The following is a 6,253-nucleotide window of genomic DNA, read 5'->3' as shown; positions in this document are numbered from 1 at the left end:
TTTGCTACTGATGAACAATCTCTTAGAAGCACAAAAGAAAAACCAAAACAACTTGCTGTTTATTGTTTGAAGACATTATCAGCATTCCATAATCATGGTTTTAAAACAGTTTGGAGAATGAAATGACTCAGTTTTGAAATGACTTACTTTTAGTGGTTAAGGTGGTTTGAAAATTTAATTACCTGGAGAATGAAATGATCAGATTGAGTGGTTAAGTTGGTTTGAAAATTAAATTACCTGGAGAATGAAATGATCAGATTGAGTGGTTAAGTTGGTTTGAAAATTAAATTACCTGGAGAATGAAATGATTAGATCAAGTGGTTAAGTTGGTTTGAAAAATAAATTACCTGGAGAATGAAATGACTTAGATTTAGAAGTTAGGATGAACAAAAATTTTTGATGTCTCGTGTAATTCTCTGCAGGAATCAAGTTCAGAAGGTTTTATTGTTGTAAAAAAACAGATTGAAACGAGGCAAAGCGAGAGAAATCTTAAATGACAGACATAAGCATAGTAAATTGTGATAGGTGTCAGAGCAGTCAGAGCACTGGACATTCGATTTGCAGGTTCTGGGTTCAGTCCAGGCAACATTTGGTAGTTAGAAGGTGATGAATTTTCTGAACTCTCAGGTCTACAGATGTGTAGACCTGCTTGTGCCTCAACACAACTCGTGCAGTTATGCATGCAGAAGATGAACTATGTATATAAAAGATCCTGTAATCTTGGAATCCATTTCAAGAGTTCAGTGGATTGTGGGAACAACCTTAGAAATACCAGGACAGATGATGGTAAGAATCGGCAGCATTTTTCATTGAGAAATTATTTCCAGAAATTTGTTTTTAATTGAATTTGAATTTGCTGTTTGATCCAGATTATTGTTTTGTATTTATTGTCAGTTGTTGTTGTATTTGTGTATTGTGTGAAAGGGTGGAGAGTGGGAAGGAACTGTAGCCAGGAAGGGAAAGAAGTTATGAAAATATGTCAGAAAGGTATGATACAATATGATAAAATACAATATACTAAAATACAATGCATTGCGATACAATAGATACAGCACATCTCACCATCGGTTACTTTCAGTGGTGCAAGAATTTCAGAACAGCTTCAGCTTACAGCTTTGTTGTTGGACACAGTGCCTGAACGTTTCTGTGAACAGCTGAGGGCAAAATGCCCCAAAGTGTCTGCTTTCAGTGGGTAATCTTTGTAGCATCGGTTAGTTACCCAATGTCATGGGAATCTTGTGAAAATAAAAGCCATGACATTTCCGTTTCTTCCTGGCACACTCGTTTGCATATTGTTTTCGTATTGCAATGTATTGCTACACATTACAATGCAACACATTACAATGCAACACAATATAGTACAGCACAGAACAACATGATACAACATATTGCAGTGTAATGCAACACATTACAATGCAACACATTACAATGCAACACAATACAGTACAGCACAGAACAATATGATAAGATATTGCACTGTAATGCAACACATTACAACAATACAATGCATGCTGGGTATGTTCTTGTTTTCATAACCCACCGAATGCTGACATGGACTACAGGATCTTTAACGTGCGTATTTGATCTTCTGCGTGCGTATACACACGAAGAGGGTTCAGGCACTGGCAGGTCTGGACATATGTTGACCTGGGAGATCGTAAAAATCTCCACCCTTTACCCATCAGGCGCCGTCACCGTGATTCGAACCCGGGACCCTCAGATTGAAAGTCCAACGCTTTAACCATTCGGCTATTGCGGCCGTCGATCAAAAATATCAATCCATGTCTCCATTCTGCTGGGGGAGGGGGTGGTGGGTGGTGGTGGGGGGGGGGGGGGGTGTCTAACGGTTAAGTGAAATTGTCAATATGATTGATGTGAGAAATGAGTGTGTGTGTGTGTGTGTGTATGCCAGTAAACCTCATACATAATTCTGATTTTGTATCCTATGAAGTACTTTGTAAATTAATTCAGTTTATTCTTGCTAATTGAAGAGACAGTTGTTCTTTTGTTTGCAGCTCAGCTCATCTGTATGTTCTTGTGTAATCACTGAATATGCGCTGAAAATATCAATTGAAATGTTCTGTTCTTTGTCATGTGCAATAAAGAAATAAAAAAAAATATATTGTCATGTCTTGAGTTGTATTGTCAGGTCTTGAGTTGTCTTGTCATGTCCTGAGTTGTATTTTCAGGTCTTGAGTTGTCATGTCTTGAGTTGTATTGTCAGTTCTTGAGTTGTCTTGTCATGTCTTGAGTTGTCTTGTCATGTTTTGAGTTGTCATGTCACGTTTTTGTTGTCATGTCTTGTCTTGTCACGTCTTGAGTTGTCTTGTCATGCCTTGAGTTGTCTTGTTTTGTCTCATCATGGATATGAATTACTGCCTTCCAGTGCCAAGCCCTAGACACAGTGGATATGAATTACTGCCACCCAAGCTCCCCCCTTCCCTCATGGCCGTAAATGGCCGTAGGACCTTTAACCTTGATGATGATGACATCATATCTGTGGATACACGCACGCACAAATAGACACATAAACAAACGCACGCGCCTATGCACTCAGTAACACACGAACAGTAATAAACGCGCGCGAGCACTCTGTCTCTCTCACACACGCGCGCTCGCGCGCACACACACACACACAGACACACCGTACCACCACCACTAGGAACCATTCAAGAACGGCAGAATATAACAAATCAGATGCTAGACAAGTGGACAATTAAATTCCCAAACTGACCAGTAGTAAGTAAAGTGCGGACTATATACACGGCAGATATTCATACCATCATTTCTTTATCACTGCGACACCCGAATCCGGTGATGAGCACAAGGTGTGATAACAAAAATAACGACGATAATTATCACCAGCATGAAGATGTGTGATAACCAAAGGTCGCTGATAACCCAGCACGACGTGTCTCTTACTGACCACACTTGTTCGCCAAGCTTCTGCACCTTGGACGATGAAATGTGTATGAAATAAAAGTTTGCCAAGTTACGTTGTGATGAAGAATTTAATGAAACAGTAAAGTTTGAACAAGTACGCTTCGATGGAGAATTTTGCGGCAGTGAAGTCAAAGTTAAGCTATATTGAAACAACAACAACAACAACAACAACAACAACACACACACACACGCACACACACACACACACACACACACACACACACACAACAACAACAACAACAACATGAAAAAAAAAGTTATCCGCCTTCTATTTCCCACTACTCAAACCAATTAATTCATCACAACAATTGTAACAAACGCGTATCTGCGCTGCTTTCATTGTTTTACCCAGCTCTTCTATGGTAGGTATAGCCTAGTAATCAAACAGATCCCTAAGCATGATTTTTGTAACAGGTGTGCCTACATGTGCGCGTGCGTGCGTTTGAGCATGTGCACATTATCCATGTCAAGACAAAACAAGACCAGACCAGACCAGATCAGACCAGACCAGACCAGACAAGACAAGACAAGACAAGACAAGACAAGACGTGTTTATTTCAGGAAACTCCGTGGGGGCACATGGAAATGTCACATATATCACGTAACTAATACAAATATGAATAGCATTAGATATTGTTCTCATAACGATTTAGAATGGCCATACAAATATGAATAGCATTAGATATTGTTCTCATAATGATTTAGAATGGCCATACAAATATGAATAGCATTAGATATTGTTCTCATAACGATTTAGAATGACCATACAAATATGAATAGCATTAGATATTGTTTCCACAATGATATATAATAGCCATACCATTATCAATAGCATTAGATATTGTTCTCATAACGATATAGAATGGCCATACAAATATGAATAGCATTAGATATTGTTCTCATAATGATTTAGAATGGCCATACAAATATGAATAGCATTAGATATTGTTCTCATAACGATATAGAATGGCCATACAAATATGAATAGCATTAGATATTGTTCTCATTATGATTTAGAATGGCTATACGAACATGAATAGCATTAGATATTGTTCCCACAATGATACAGAATGGCCATACCAATATGAATAGCATATATCTCAAATGTAAATAGGACAAATTCATTGTATTTGATTAAGAAAAAAAAGGATGCAAACTGACTCACTTGTCTGTCGAATTGAATCCAGAAGCATTCATTTTGATTTTCATGAATTATGGTTAGATGAGTCAACGATCATTTGTATTCGTGAATAGTGAACGAAATTTCAAAACATTTGTTTTGTTTCTTTTCAGTAACATTTTGGTAAATATCTTTTTCTTGCCTCTTCGTCGTTGTGTGCGCGTTCGTGAGTAGGTGTGCAAGTGTGCGTTTCTTGGCAGTTTCGCCGCAGGTTTGATTGTCATACTCTTGATTGATACACTCGTAATCAGTGATACACTTAGTTTTGTTACATAGTTCGGTCAGTGTCTTTTGACCGTGTCCATTTTCGCTTCTCGATACTGACTGTTTGCGTGTTGTGGTTGTCGTTTTACAACAAATCTGATGCAGTTCTTCTGAGCACGATGGTGTCTCGTTCGTTCTTCAGTGCATTTTTGCTTCTGAGTGTTGTTGGATTTAAAGGTTAGTCTTTCTTCTCTTCTTTTCCCCTTTCACCCCTTCTGAGTGTGGATGGCTGTAAGGGTTAGTCTTTCTTCTCTTCTTTTCTCGTTGGCTTTAAGGGTTAGTCTTTCTTCTCTTCTTTTCTCCTTTCACCCTTTCTGAGTGTTGTTGGCTTTAAGGGTTAGTCTTTCTTCTCTTCTTTTCTCCTTTCACCCTTTCTGAGTGTTGGCTTTAAGGGTTAGTCTTTCTTCTCTTCTTTTCCCCTTTCACCCCTTCTGAGTGTTGGCTTTAAGGGTTAGTCTTTCTTCTCTTCTTTTCCCCTTTCACCCCTTCTGAGTGTTGTTGGCTTTAAGGGTTAGTCTTTCTTCTCTTCTTTTCACCTTTCACCCCTTTCTGAGTGTTGGCTTTAAGGGTTAGTCTTTCGTCTCTTCTTTTCTCCTTTCACCCCTTCTAAGTGTTGGTTTTTAGGGTTAGTCTTTCTTCTCTTCTTTTCTCCTTTCACTCCTTCTGAGTGTTGTTGGCTTTAAAGGTTAGTCTTTCTTCCTTGAGCTACTGATACTGATACTGTAGAACGGAGTGACACCTCCTTGAGCTACTGATACTGATATTGTCTGAACGGAGTGACGCCTCCTTGAGCTACTGATACTGATACTGTCTGAACGGAGTGACGCCTCCTTGAGCTACTGAAACTGAAACTGATACTGTCTGAACGGAGTGACGCCTCCTTGAACTACTGATACTGATACTGTCTGAACGGAGTGACGCCTCCTTGAGCTACTGATACTGAAACTGATACTGTCTGAACGGAGTGACGCCTCTTTGAGCTACTGAAACTGAAACTGATACTGTCTGAACGGAGTGACGCCTCCTTGGGCTACTAATACTGATACTGTCTGAACGGAGTGACGCCTCCTTGAGCTACTGATACTGATACTGTCTGAACGGAGTGACGCCTCCTTGAGCTACTGATACTGATACTGTCTGAACGGAGTGACGCCTCCTTGAGCTACTGATACTGATACTGTCTGAACGGAGTGACGCCTCCTTGAGCTACTGATACTGATACTGTTTGAACGGAGTGACGCCTCCTTGAACTACTGATACTGATACTGATACTGATACTGTCTGAACGGAGTGACGCCTCCTTGAGCTACAGATACTGATACTGATACTGTCTGAACGGAGTGACGCCTCCTTGAGCTACTGATACTGATACTGTTTGAACGGAGTGACGCCTCTTTGAGCTACTGATACTGATACTGATACTGTCTGAACGGAGTGACGCCTCCTTGAACTACTGATACTGATACTGTCTGAACGGAGTGACGCCTCCTTGAACTACTGATACTGATACTGTCTGAACGGAGTGACGCCTCCTTGAGCTACAGATACTGAAACTGAAACTAAAAAAGTGCACGGACTTTGTTGTTGTGGTTGTTGTTGTTCTTGTTTTTGTTGATCTTGTTATCATTGTTGTTGTTCTTGTTCTTGATCTTGTTATCATTGTTGTTGTTCTTGTTTTTCTTGATCTTGTTATCATTGTTGTTGTTCTTGTTCTTGTTGATCTTGTTATCATTGTTGTTGTTCTTGTTCTTGATCTTGTTATCATTGTTGTTGTTGTTTCTGCAGTGGATGCCAAATCACTGACCGTCAACGTCTCCGCCCAAGGCGACTACAACATTTCTCGGGCGGATGGCACAGTGTGGCTGC

This window comes from Babylonia areolata, chromosome 14 (genome assembly GCF_041734735.1).
Source record: "Babylonia areolata isolate BAREFJ2019XMU chromosome 14, ASM4173473v1, whole genome shotgun sequence".
Classification (NCBI taxonomy): domain Eukaryota; kingdom Metazoa; phylum Mollusca; class Gastropoda; order Neogastropoda; family Buccinidae; genus Babylonia; species Babylonia areolata.
The sequence above is the reverse complement of the archived record's forward strand: the minus strand, read 5'-3'. Positions refer to the sequence as shown.